A 15,148-nucleotide genomic window follows, 5' to 3' on the forward strand; every position below is an offset into this window, starting at 1 on the left:
TTAAATTTATTGATTTTCTGATGAATCACAGTGTTCTGATGAATTTAAATTCATACCATCCATTTCTACACATAAAAATAAGATGGAATTGAGTTCTGCTTTTTCTGTAGAACAATGTTGTAGAAATTAGCATTCAGGAACTGCAGGAAAATCAATACTTACTTTTGGGCAAACAGAGGAATAATGATGCCCATTTCATGGTGGAAGGACGAAGGATGGCTGGTAGTTACATTACTTGAGAGTGCTCAAAAGCACTGGTTATATGTAAAAATACATGATTATTTGAAAGACACCCACATTTATGTGTGTAACGACTCAAGAATTGGCAGTTCTCAATTCAATTTCTACATTACAGAGTTGTCAACAGTTGTTTGTCAAACAGTTGTCAAACAGTTGTTTCCCGTATAGCGGGAAGCTGTATTTTTATGAGGTTTAATTTTTCATAAAATGAAACGGTCTTTAAAAAAATCGATGGCACTTTTATGAACAGCTGCCATTGTTCGGAGAAGGTTGGAGCTGACGGTTGCTAGGCAGCCAGGGCCATCACTGGGAAAGCCACCGAAATGAACGATCCCCAGCACAGGAAGTTAGTCCAAGGGATGAGAAATTAACTCCCTGCGGAACCAGGCACCTTAGATTCATTTTTCTCCATTTTATCTATAACACCACCATCAACTGGTACAGAAGTATCTCAGCCATAAGAATAACAATGGCAGTCTCATCCCAGGTTCAGAATTATGACAACATCTCATGGGGGGGAAGTATGGCAAGGGGAGCTTTACGTCCTTCTGGATGGACTTACCTTCAAAATCCAGTTTATTCCCTTCTCTGAAAGGCTTGTTCATGACTATTTGCTCTCAGAGAAGCTCAGGGATTAGAAATGTCAGAGCCCAAACTACAGGCCAAGCCCAGCAAAGAGAGTTAGGGCCTCCGTGCTTCAGGAGCAGTGACAGGATTCTTCTGGATTTTTCTGTGTTAATAAAAACAAATGTGGGGCTTCCCTGGTGGCGCAGTGGTTAAGAATCCATCTGCCAATGCAGAGGACACGGGTTCGAGCCCTGGTCCACTAGGCTAGCTGACATTAGAATCTGAACTCTTTGCTGAAACACTGTGTGAACTTAATAGTTTGTCCCAAGGTAATATTTTCTTGAAGGAAATTAGTACAGAAGTATGATCTAAATGTTTTCATAACAAGACATTCTGTGATGTTTTTAAAGCACAAATACTGGCTAATCACAGATCACCTACAAAACCTTTTTATAAGAGAGACACATTCTCAAGAAAATATTTTCAAACTATAAAGGATATGATTCTAGACTAAACATTAATTATGTTAGTATAACCTTGCATTTCAGTCCTATTAGAGCACTCTGTTACATTCACTTCATAAACAATAGGAATAGTTTGCTACCTATACACTTACACTGGAATATTAGAGCCCTCATTCTTTCTAGAACAAAGCCTTATTAACCATGTCTAACACATTGTCCCAGTGGCTAGCTAAAGTTACAGACCTTTAATGAAGTGCTGATCATGGTATCTTTGCTGGTTGAACCTAGACTCTGCCTCAGAAGCCTTCTCTATCCATCAGAGAGGGTATGCAAGTTGAAACAGATTTGCCATCCCGGGACCGAGCCAGATGTTCCCAGCGGACTTGCCCAGGTATTTATTATACACCTGGTAGCAGTTACAGCATCTGAAAAGCTAACTTTACAAACCATCTTGCAATGTTTCTCGGCCTGTGGCTCAAGGACCACCTACGCGTTAAGAACCTTCATCCGCGAGTCAACCGTTAAAGCTGGGATTCAGTGGGAATTCATTACACTGTTCTCTCTACTTTTATATATGGACGAAATTTCCAAAAGTGTTTATTAGATACGCAGACCTACTTGATTCAGAATACCTGGGGCAGGGAAGCCTGGGAATGTAAATTTTTAACAGGCTGACAAGAGTGACTTCTAGGTACCCTAAAGTTGGTTCTTTTAGAGTGATTGTCAACCTTGGCTGTACAGCACAGTCACTTGGGGAACTTTAAACATGCCAATGTTCAGACCACATCCCAGATTAATGAAATCAGAATCTCTGGGCGGGGGCGGGGGGGGTGGTCATCTGGGCATCAGTATTTTTCGAAACTCTTTGGATATCTTCACGGTGCAGTCACGTCTGAGATCTATTGACACAGCACATCCTACCTCTTCTCACCCATCAGTAGTCTATTTAGGTCCCACATTTTTCATGCACTGAAAGGTACAAAGGTATCCAAGGGGATCTGGGAAGAGCATGGATATTATCTCATACTGCCTCTAGAACTTCCTTTGTTACAGCAGCTGAAAACAATTGCTGGGCCAACTTGTACTAGAAAGCAGAGTTAGTTACCACACACACTCTTTCACAGGTTTCCACCAGATGGGTTAACTCTGCATGATTTAAAGAATGGTTTATATAGATGCTCCTAGAGTCCAGTGGCCTTAAATTTTAGCCTCCGTCTTAGGGATTCCCCAGCAACTGATCCACAGGTGAAAATTTCTGTGCAAGAGATTTATTCATTAAGTACTCCAGGAAGACTAAAGTGGAAGTTGGGGAAACAGGACGGAGAAGGGGAGGAAGCCAAGCAAATTGCTACCTCCAAAGCCCACAGAAGCAGTTTCAGCCTGATGCCACAGGGAAGCTGTGGAGGGGACCTCATGCCCCTGAGTTTTCCCCACTCAAAGAAAAGGAGATGGGGCTTTCCTACCCTTGCACCCCTCATTCAGTGGTTAAGGGCTACCCCAGAGAGATGGCAATTCCCAGGTGCTTCCTGCCCTTGGAAGTGCAAGAAAAGTCCAAGGACCGTCCTCCTCTTGCTGAAGGAAGCAAAAACACATTGAAGTTGGCGGAAGCAAGCGGGGAGCATCACACAGAAAAGATACAAAGGTATCCAAGGAGATCTGGGAAGAGTATGGCTATTATCCCCTACAGTCTCTAAAACGTCCTCTGTTACAAGCAGCTGAAAACAATTGTTCGGCTGACTCAGGCTAGAGAGCAGAGATAGTTACCATATTAAGAAACCCATCACCTTCCACGGAACAGTTCACTGTCCCATATTCTTTGATAATTCTGATAGCAAGTAGGATTCATTTCAACTCTGAATTGATTGGTAAGGGCTACGCAGAGCATTTTACTGAGAAAGACCAGGAGCTCCGGTTGGAAAAGTGTCACGTTCGATTAGTGATGCCTGCCACAAGCAAATGAGAAGGCAATCACAGTAGGTACTCTCAGAGAACTTTGATATCTAAGATAGCACTAGATTGCCTGGGCAAGTTTTTAAAAACACTGATGCCTGGATCCCACCTCCAGCGATTCTGATTTAGTCTGAGGAGGGAACCTGGCATCTGTGTTTTATTAAAGCATCCCAAGTGACTATATTATTGCCGCAAAGGTAAAGAACCACAGTAATATTCAGATAAATCGACATGCTGCTTCCCAGTTGTCCCAGGAAATGTTTTCAGGCATACTTTAAAAGAACGAAATAAATCCTCCAAAACCCAAATATTTTATTTACAATTCCTTTCTCAGTCTCATAAAAATGTCTTTTCGAACATGAACAGCAGAACACTTTTGTTTGTTTTGTCTTTTCTTGAAACTTCAATACAACGTGGACTTTGAATAGGCTAGTCATGGCCAAATCTTCAATTGCCTTGTATGAATAGACTTAAATTACTGATTTCTATTCACACATTCTTCAAATAATTACATTTTGATATGCATCTCTGAAAGGCAATGGTCTTTACCTATTGAAAACATTGCTTGAATGTATATACTTGCAAATTGTAAGGCAAAAAACTAACTTGTCTGATGTGAGTCAGTGTAATTGTTACAAGATCATTTAGCAAGAGCATGACTACTGGCTAAAGTATGTTACAAACTTGCATGCCATCTTGTGGAGGATGGTGCAAGTGATGTAATTACAAAGTAAATACTCCAAAAAAATATTTATTAAAAATATGACTGTGGTTTTCTCCAAACATCTGCCTTTCGTGTGGCGAATTAAAGATTTTTTTTCTAGGTAATTAAAGCTTTTCTTAAAATCACTGTTTTCCCCAATTATATACCATTCTAAGCAAAGTTTTTCTTTAGCTTGAATAACCCAGATAATTATCTCAATTCTCAAATTCATTTAGCTAGTATATGCCAAAACGATATATTTCTTCACATACCAGAACTTGACAAGAATGTCATATTGTAGGATTTAACCCTTTCCCCCCTTTCTCTTGGTGTCACAAAGAGATGAAAGTTTAAGGTGAGGTTAGGGTAGAAGACCAGGCCATTGGAGCAACGCAGAAATAAATCTTTTGGATACATACCCAGAAGTGAGATTGCTAAATCATGTGTCGTTTAATTTTTTGAGGAACCTCCATACTGTTTTACATAGTGGCTGCACCATTGTGCATCCCCATCAACAGGGTACAAGCTTTCCAGTTTCTCCACATCCTTGCCAGTACTTGCTGTCTTTGTTTTTGTTTGTTTGGTTGTTGTTGTTTTCTTTTATAACAGCCATACTGACCCTTATAAGATGATAACTCGTGTTTTTGATTTGCATTTCCCTGATGGTTAGCGACATTGAGCATTTTTTATAGACTTCTGGCCATGGTATGTCTTTGGAAGAATGTCTGTTCAAGTCCTCAGCCCATTTTTAAATTGGGTCATTAGGGGGTTTTTTGCTATTGAGTTGTAGGAATGCCCCTCCCACACAAATGAAACTTAAAAAATTGAAAGTGTAGATGCTATCCAAAGGAAACATGGGCCTTTTCCCTAAAATGATTATACTTAAAAACAGGCCATTAAAACCAGAATTGCCACCCCAAATTATAAAGCAAAATTTACATATTCTGGTTTCTAACTCAATAGACTGATCTTTTTCTCCCTTTAATGTTTGTTTTTACAGCTGAGTTATACCATAGGAGTATATAATTAAAATCCTCAGGTCCGTAATTATAAGCTCTACTGCAGTATAACTGTTGAGTCTTTTGATGATTCCATCACTAATTATGCCTCTTAGAAGATCCAAATATCACTTTACCATAAAAATCTGATCATCGTCAGCTTTCAGTCAGTATACTTGACTGAACGGAAAATATTATTTATTTCCATATAAAATCTGTGGGCTGCAATAATTCATTGTACATATCAGAGGGAAAAATAATAAAACCATAGAAACAGATTTATTTTTGTCATTAAATGGTATATCTTTTTTTTTTTTTCTTTTCGGTACGCGGGCCTCTCACTGTTGTGGCCCCTCCCGTTGCGGAGCACAGGCTCCGGATGCGCAGGCTCAGCGGCCATGGCTCCCGGGCCCAGCCGCTCCGCGGCATGTGGGATCCTCCCGGACCAGGGCACGAACCCGTGTCCCCTGCATCGGCAGGTGGACTCTCAACCACTGCGCCACCAGGGAAGCCCCTAAATGGTATATCTTTTATCTTTAAAGGGCTACCGTGAAACTTCCAGAAATTATTCTTTATTGGAATTAAAAAAAAAAATCTTTCCAGCAAGTTATTAGTATGCTGGTTTAGTTAGCTGATTATTTCCTTATCCTATTACATAATGCCCAAAAGAAAGTAAAAGTTTATTAATGAAATAACGATATATATCCAAGATCTATATTCTAAGATTTGTCACTAACTTTGGAATACCTTGTATGAGATATTTTACCTTGAAATAGAGTGATTAAATCTTATTTCATGAAAATAGTCCCATTTTATCTAACTTTCATCCTTCTCACCCTCAACCCTACTCTCATCTCTCCCACTGTCCCGCCGTTTCTTGTCCTCAAAGCCAGGGCTTATTTTTACAAGCTACTAATTAACTGTTTTGATAGACACAGTAAGGCACAACATAGTACTCTGAAACCTAACTCTGAGGGAATAAGTTTATTTCGCCATGAAGAAAGGAAAAGACAGAACACATGTTGAGCAAGATAGCTCTCTCCCTGCTACTTCCTGTTCATGACAGTCAGAGGCATCTATACTTCCCCAGGAAGTAGGATTCTTAAAGCAAAATTGAATTGAGACAATGTACATAGGTTTCTAAAACTGCCTCTCTATGTAATAGATAATAGAAAAAGCCACATGCAACCCCCTTACCACCACTACTCCCACCACCATGGAACCAGGAAGGTTAAGATGGTCACATGGGGGGAGGGGTTGGTAATATGAATGGAGTGTGACATGGAGAGTTGGGGTACAGTGGAGACCCAGGGAAGCATTGGAAAGACCTCTGTGCGGAGGAGTAGGGTCAGCTTCAAGTCACCCAGGGATTTCAGTACTATGGGGTGGGAAAGCAGGGGGATCTTCTATCTGCAGCCATTTTTTAATCATCCCTAGATGGACCCCAGATATTGCTGACTTGCCCTTTCTGGAAATTCCCTAGCTGCCTACTCCCCACTTTCTGTTTGAAATTCATATAGCTACTCCAGCTTTCCAGGAATTGCTGTTAACATGGTATTTCTTTTTCTACCCCTTTACTTTGAGCCTGTTGGTGTTTTTATATTTAAAGTATGTTTCTTACAGACGTTATATAGTTGGGCCTTTTTTTTGTTTTTGTTTTTGTCTTCATCCACTCTGACAATCTCCGTCTTTGAATTGATGCATTTGGACCATTTGTATTAGTTGAATTCATATCTACCACATTTGTAACTGTTTTCTATTCATTGCAATTGTCCTTTGTTGTTTCCCTCTTTGTTTTAACTGAACATTTTATATGATTCCATTTTGTCTTCTTTATTAGCATATCAGTTTCACGTCTTAATTTTTTTGTTATTGCCTCAATTTCTAATGTACATTTTTTAAAATTTATTTTATTTTTTTTTTGTGGTACGTGGGCCTCTCACTGTTGTGGCCTCTCCCGTTGCGGTCCCGTTGCGGAGCACAGGCTCCAGACACACAGGCCCAGCGGCCATGGCTCACTGGCCCAGCCGCTCCGCAGCATGTGGGATCCTCCCGGACTGGGGCACGAACCCGTGTCCCCTGCATCGGCAGGCGGACTCCCAACCACTGCGCTACCAGGGAATCCCCTCTAATGTACATTTTTAACTAACCTAAACGTAGCTTCACATAACACTATATTGCTTTCTAGAAACTGCAACAATAACAGTATAGGTAGCTTATACCAGGGTATTCCCGATTCCTCTCTCCTGCTGCTTGTGATACTGCTGACTTTCATTTCACTTAACAATATGCTATAATCTTCTACTACATTGTTACTATTAAATAAAATTATCTTTTAGTGAACTAAAAATTGAAAATTATTTCACCTTTATTTCTTTCTTCTCTCATGCTTTTCCTTTCTTTATGTAGATCCAAGTTTTTTACCTACATTATTTTCCTTCTTACTGATGAACTTCCTTTGACATTTCTTGCAGGTCAAGTATGCTGGTAATCAATTTCCTCAGTTTGTGTTTGGCTGAAAAAGTCTTCATTCCTCTTTGGCTTTTGAAGGACAATTTCACTGGATATAGACTTCTTGTTGATTTTTTTTTTTCCTTTGAGCATTTAAAATATTTCACTCCACTCTCTTTTTGCTTGCATAGTTTCTAACAAGAAGTCTGCTGTATTTCTTACCTTTGTTCCTCTTCAGGTGTGGTGTTCATTTTCCTGTGGCTTCTATCAAGATTTTCTCTTTGTCTTCGGGTTTCTGAACTTTGAATATGATTTGCCTAAGGGCATGTGTGTATGTGTGTGTATCCAGATGAGATAAGGTTCAGGAAAATTCTTCTCTCCAAGAGAGTAGGCTTTGTTAGGAGAAAGCTCTGGGTTTATTTCACAATGATTCTTTTCTCTCTCTCGCTCGCCCCAAGACACAGGTGATATTTTTTGAATCTTCACTGTGAAAACCTAATTAATGGAGTTCCTGGTGGTAAAAACTATGAAAGTGTGGGGTCCGCCTAAGACTGTGGCACCCAGCACTTTGTCTCATGGTAGTCTACCTTCAGCCTCCAGCAAGTCATCAGAATTACCATGAGAAGGCTTTATACCTGCTTATGGCTCTAGCAGTTTCTGCTCCAAGTAAGCAGAAATTGGCTGTGACTCTTGGGATTCACCAGTCTGTCCACATTTTGGAGTGCTGGTTCCTCCTGATGGGTCCAAGAAAAGTCTTTGATTTTCAGCTTGTTCAGGATAAGAGGTCTTACTTTTTCTATCTCTAAGAACCAGAGTTTCAAGGACCTTTGAACATGTACAGTAGCAATGGTGGTACAGCATGAAAAATCTTAGTCCTGGAACATAGTGAGTCTAGATATATAAAAATCCACTCGTGTTACATTAATTATTGTGGGCCAGGTCTTCATCTAGAATTTCCTCTTTCATCATTATAACAACCCCAGAGATATGTCACGTTTTATCAATCTTACAGCAGCATCTAGTATAATCTTTCTACCCTGTGGGGTGCTCGATAGGCATTACATGAAAAGTTAACAGGTGTTACATTTCATTTAAAAAAGTGCTATGGACTAATAATTACAACAAATCAGATTAAACAAACATCTCTCTATCAGAGAACTCCTCAGGGAATTTAATATGCTGGGTATTGCGAATTCAGAGGAGATAAGTAGACATCATTTCCCTAAATCATTTTATCATAGGATGTTTTATTTTTCTCTTGGAGCATCTGGTGGGACTTGTGTTTGGTGGAATATACTTTGGTATGGTTTTGGTAGTAGGAGAAGAAACACACTGGCTTTAGAGCAAAAGGAACATGGGTTTGAATTTCAACTACAGTATTTTTTAGGCCAATTGCTTAATCCTATTAGCCTAATGATGCTCATCTATAAATTAAAGGCATAATACATTAGCTTATTGATCCCTTACTTAACATCATAATAGACAGTAGTATCTGCTTCAGGGATTAACACAGGGATTCAATGATATAAGATATATGCCTGTCACCTGATAAACACTTAACAGTTATTAATGTCATTATTATTATCATCATACACCAGACTCCAAAGAGTGGTAAGCTCTTTCCCAGATTAGAACCAGTTTTTCTCTGAACCGATGTGAAGTCAAATGCAAATGAAAGTTGTTGCCCAGTCATGAATACTTGAATAACACATCTGGTCTGATCTCCTGTGTTAGAAGGATGTGTGTAGGAGTGGATCTAACTGTAAGTTTCCACGGCCTATATCAACACTGAAATGTCATTCCATGTTTTGTAAGATTCACAAAGAACATTGCATGAGACTTCCAAATATGGCCCAGCAGCCAATTCTCTTCTGAGAAAAGTATAGGGTCAGGGCCAAAAGCATTTAATCTCTACGACCAAGCATTTGGGAGTCTTTCATGTGAAATGAATTACTTGCATTCACTGGCTAGTAAGTCACTGTGATTGCGTATTAAAGTCACAGCTAAGCCCTATTGGACTGTGATGTGTTTTCCACACTAAAATGTCAACATGGTGGGTGACCTGCCATGCAGAACACCAGGGGAGCAATTGCAATATGATATCTGGTGCCCGTGTGGCTGGAGTTGCTCAGTGCTGGATTCAACACTATAATCTTGAATAGGTTGATTTGGAGCAATATGCATGATTAGGTGGCTTACTTGCATGTTGTAAAGGAAGCTGTGACCTTTCCAGTCCCATCCTGGATGTGGTTTTGTGCTCTTGGGAGGAGGATAAGACAAATGTGTGGTGGGGGGGAACTTGACAACAGCAGTGTTCATTCGTGTAATTACTTGAGTGTGTTCAATACCTTATAAAACCATACGGACAATGCCTCAGATATTAGTGGCCATCTATTGTTTAAAGAAAATTTTGTAAAAGACAAGTTGCCTTGGATAAGGACCCAGTAGCATTACCAGTAAATTGTAAATGTTGAAAGTACAGCATCAGCATGAACAATTCTCTAATTTTTCACCAATTTAGAAAAGTCATACAACATTAAAAATTTAAGGCCGTGATATTCTTGTCTATCAATCCATTAGCTAAAAATGTTACAGCCTAATAATGTCATAACGATTCCATATGACATCAAAAATTAAGACAGTAATATAAATCCTGTCATTTGCAAGATATTTTATAGTTGAAAAACTACTTTTAAGTCCATTATAACACGTGAGAAAGCAGTATGAGAGAAGACAAAGCAGATATCATTTTCCCAATTTTACAGCTGAAGCAGAGAAGCAGGCGTGTAAAAGACTTAGAGCAGGGCTTCCCTGGTGGCACAGTGATTGAGAGTCCGCCTGCTGATGCAGGGGACACGGGTTCGTGCCCCAGTCCGGGAAGATCCTACATGCCGTGGAGCGGCTGGGCCCGTGAGCCATGGCCGCTGAGCCCGCGCGTCTGGAGCCTGTGCTCCGCAACGGGAGAGGCCACAACAGTGACAGGCCCGCGTACCGTAAAAAAAAAAAGACTTAGAGCAGTAAAGTTGGGACTTAAATCCAAGCCTCTTGGCACAAAATCCACAGTTTCATCCCCCTCCCGTGGTATCTGTACCTAGAGGACACCTATTCTAAATAAGTTCATTCTTGGGGCGTTATCAAGCCTGAGGACCAGACCTAGTGCTTTGAAATACAAGTTAATTCTGCCAGGAAGTTGTACTGTTTCCCAACAGTATGTGTAGCCAAAATTCCCAAGAATGAAATGAAATGCTTGGCATCTTTTGACAAAAGTTACCTAAGGATCAGGCTGGGCCTGCCTGCGCACAGTGAAACGCACCAGAAGGGAAGAAACGACTCAGACAACCCAGCCTTCTTTCATTTTCCCCTGAAACGTCCTCATAATTGAGGCAAGAGTTATGTTTGGAACATGAAGTGTGGGCATAATTGATCTGGTTATCTCCATGACTCTGTTTGTGAACACAGTCACACATAAAACCACGAGGCACTGATAGTCTCTGCCCCAGAGCATGAATTACCTCGAAAACAGCATCCTCTGGATCTTGGCCGCTGCCCTGTAAATGACTGTGCCAGGGGCAGCGTCTTCTAGGACATCCATCTCAGTAACTGCCAGAAAATGCAAAATAGACGTCCAGAAACTCCTCATTCAATCCTGGATCTTAGGTCAGACAATGCCTTGTGCTTGCTCTGTACAGATGTTTTTATAGGGTGATTCCCATTAATCATCATCATCATAATAATAGACATCGTTTATCAAGTGTCTATCATGTATCAGGTATAGAGCAAAGAGGTCTATACATTTAAATAAAAACAATATTGGATGTTTCATGAGTGCTTATAACTGCTAAGCACTCAAAACCATTGGTGACTATTATTTCCATTTTACTGAGGATTAGAAAGAGTAAGTAACTCAAGGTTACACAGCTAATACGTTATTGGGTACCATTATTGTCTGATTATGGAGTCTGTCTTCTTTCTATCCACTTTTAAAGCATTGGGGACCATAAACTTACATATTTACTAGTCAAACCACTCTTCAGGGGTCAGGAACACTGGGGCAGAGGGAGACCCCTTAGTGCTGGAGGAGAGGACCCAACCCCGGAGAAGTTGCTGCACCGTTTTGCCAAGGGAACAGGATTTGTGCAGCAAAGATCTCCACAGCCTGCTTGGACTCTAGTCAGCACACTGGCTGGGCCATCCCATAAGCAAAGGTGCATGGCGTGCCCACCAGCAGCCTGGCACCAGGCTCACTGATTTAGAAGTCAGAAGAGTATGAGTTCACCTTGGATCTGCCCTTGAGGAGTTTATCCTCTGCTTGAAACAGGGAACGGAAGGAAACAAACACGTATTCAGCACCTCCTGTGTGCCTGGCACTAGGGTTGGCCTGTGAACACACTCCGTCAGGTGACTTTCATCAAGAAGGGACTAATATCTCAGTTTAACTACTGGGGACACTTGAGGCTCAGGCAGGATGAGTAACTGTCCCTAGTCAGTGACCATCCCCACATCTAAGCCTCAAATGCTTACGCTTTTAATAAAGAACATGGATCGTCCACACATAGGTGTTAAATATTTGACTACCTAGCAAAAGGCAGAGTTGAGAATAAATGAGAAGAGAGTGAGAAAAAGAGATTCATATGTGGTGAAAATCAAACACAAAGGGACGGGGAGAGAGAAAAAGAGAGAGGGAGAGAGAGAGAGAGCACAAAAAGACTTGATCCCTGGGCTTCCCTGGTGGCGCAGTGGTTGAGAGTCCGCCTGCCGATGCGGGGGACACGGGTTCGTGCCCCGGTCTGGGAGGATCCCACATGCCGCGGAGCGGCTAGGCCCACAATGGGAGAGGCCACAACGGTGAGAGGCCCACATACTGCAAAAAAAAAGGACTTGATCCCTGCCTTCATGAAGCATCTAACTCAATGACATAGACATGCTGTTCATTAAATCATCACACAAATAAAGGAATAATTTTAGTACATAATAAACAGATAAATGAATAATTCTTAACAGTGAGCAAGTTACTTCACCTTTCTAAGCCTGGTGACTCATCTATACAATGGAATGCAAATAGAACGTACCTCCAGTGCTCTCAGCATTAAATAAACTAATCCATCTGTTGCTCTTAGCATAGTGCCTGCTACATAGCGCCCTGTAAGTGGCAGTCATGTATCATTATTTTTGTTATCAGTATTCACCTTATCACTCTTATAACCGTGACACTATTAGAGGACACGGGGTGTGATGCCGACATACATATGTCCACAGTGTCCTTCCTGTACACCTTGGTCTCTTTGAGCAAGGGATCCGATGAAGATGGGTGTCTCATTCACAACTGCAATCTGGATTAAAATGGTCTGTGAGGCTGTTGCCCCTTGATCGTCTTTGGCATAAATTATCAGGGAGTAGAGAGCCACCATCTCAAAGTCCAGCTTGGGTACTCCAGTGGTGAATAACGAATATTTTTTTTAATGCAGAATAATGGAATGAATGACTGGCTTCCTAAAGATGTAGACAGACTATTTTAGATCTATAATTCCCACTATGAATCAGCACTTCAAAAAAAAGAAATAAAAACCTTGCATTTAAAAAGTGGAAGCAGGGACTTCCCTGGTGGTCCAGTGGTTAAGACTCTGCGCTCCCAATGCAGGGGGCCCAGGTTCAATCCCTGGTCAGGGAACTAGATCCCGCATGTCTGCATGCTGCAACTGAAGATCCCCCATGCCGCAGCTAAGACCCGGCACAGCCAAATAAATAAATATTAAAAATAAAATTAAAAAAATAAAAAATGGAAGCAAGGGGATCTGATTTCTTAAAAACTTCCATGAACAGAGAATTCACGCATGTTGTATCAAATGGTTTCCCCTTCATCCAGCCCACTTTTCCACGTTATTCTTCAAAATGACAAAGCTGATCACATCCCTTCGCCTACTCTAATTTGTCACAATTTATCCTAAACACTTTACAAATAGCTCATTCTCTCCTTGCTATGGGTACTATTATTGGGTACATTTTACAGATGTAGAAATTGAGCCTTGTAGAAGTTAAGCAACTCAGCCAAGTTTTCGCAGACACAAATACAATAGCTCTGGACTCCATCTGACGTCACACTTATGCTCCTACTCTTTTTTTTTTTTTTTTTTGCAGTACGCGGGCCTCTCAGTGTTGTGGCCTCTCCCGTTGCGGAGCACAGGCTCCGGACTCGCAGGCTCAGCGGCCATGGCTCACGGGCCCAGCCGCTCCGCGGCATGTGAGATCTTCCCGGACCGGGGCACGAACCCGTGTCCCCCGCATCGGCAGGCAGACTCTCAACCACTGCGCCACCAGGGAAGCCCTATGCTTCTACTTTTAATCATTAGCCTAAACTACCTAGCACCTCAAAACTGGATAGAAAGGGAGCACAAGTGTCTTTTTCCTCCCCGTTCAGTCACCCCAAATCTCTTACTCTATGTTTTCCATGATTGTTTCACACTGGTTTTCAGGGGTTTTTTAATAAATTTATTTATTTATTTTTGGATACATTGGGTCTCCGTTGCTGCATGCAGGCTTTCTCTAGCTGCAGCCAGTGGGGGCTACTCTTCGTTGCGGTGCATGGGCTTCTCATTGTGGTGGCTTCTCTTGTTGCGGAGCATGGGCTCTAGGCGCGCGGGCTTCAGTAGTTGTGGCACACAGGCTCAATAGTTATGGCTCACGGGCTTAGTTGCTTCACGGCAGGTGGGATCTTCCCGGACCAGGCTTGAACCCGTGTTCCCTGCATTGGCAGGAGGATTCTTAACCACTGCGCCACCCAGGAAATCCCTCACACTGGTTTTTGAACTGCTCTCTTCAGGGATCCCCTGAGGTTGAACAACAGGAGAACTGGGTTCAAGTCCACGTCCACTATGAAATGGCTTCAAGACTTTGACCATGACCCTTCCGGTCTCTAATTTGGATTTCTTCACCCTCACATGAAAGCCTTGTATGTTCTGTTGCTAATGTCCTTTCCATGTCTGGTCTGATATGGGTGGGTTGGGGAATTCTTGTTTCTAAAGCTTTTCTCACTGGTAAAGTTACAGATAATAAAGATTTTATTGAGTAACAAAACCCACTGAAAGTTTGGCCACTTGTCTTTGCATGTTCTATGTCAAACCATGAACCCCTTGTCCATAATGATGATGGATTCTAAGGCAATAATAATAGCTTACGTGTACTAAGCACTTACTATGTACCAACTGCAAATGTTTAATTTGACTCATTTAACCCTGAAAAAAAGACAAGACCCAATGTTATTGGTACTATTAGTGTGCCCAGTTTACAAATGAAGTAACTGAGGCTTAGAGAGGTCACCAAGCAAAGAACAGAGGCAAGATGTGAATTCAGGCTTTTTGCACCGAAGTCCATGCCCTTAACCACGCTGTTCCACTTCCAGTGTGTCTGCCTTCTCAGTAGGAGAATCACCAACCCTGAGTACAGAGGATCATCACGCCATCCTGCCAGCCTCGTGCTAACAAGGGCTAACATTTATTGAGCACTTTCTATGTGCCAGGCATCGCTCTCAGCTTTTGACATCATTTAAACATCAAAACAAACTCACAAGGCAGATAACATTATTACTCCCATTTCACAGAAGAGGCAACTGAAGTTTGGACTATATAATACAGCCAGGAAAGTCACACTGCTGGAAGAGGCAGTACTTGGACCTGACCCCTGCCAGTCTATGCCAGGGCTCTTGCACTGACCCACACCACCTCTGGCAGTTACCCCTGAGTGTTTTCCTCCCACTACCCTGAGAAGTCAGTAATATATTC

The 15,148-nt window shown here is 41.6% G+C and overlaps 1 non-coding gene across 1 annotated transcript; it reads left to right on the plus strand.

Annotated features, from left to right (window-relative positions):
• Positions 1-12,968: 12,968 nt before the first annotated feature.
• Positions 12,969-13,041, plus strand: TRNAG-CCC (transfer RNA glycine (anticodon CCC)). The gene has a single exon. It is a non-coding gene; the product is annotated as a tRNA-Gly (tRNA).
• Positions 13,042-15,148: the final 2,107 nt, after the last annotated feature.

Source organism: Pseudorca crassidens, chromosome 10 (assembly GCF_039906515.1).
Source record: "Pseudorca crassidens isolate mPseCra1 chromosome 10, mPseCra1.hap1, whole genome shotgun sequence".
NCBI classification, from domain to species: Eukaryota; Metazoa; Chordata; class Mammalia; order Artiodactyla; family Delphinidae; genus Pseudorca; species Pseudorca crassidens.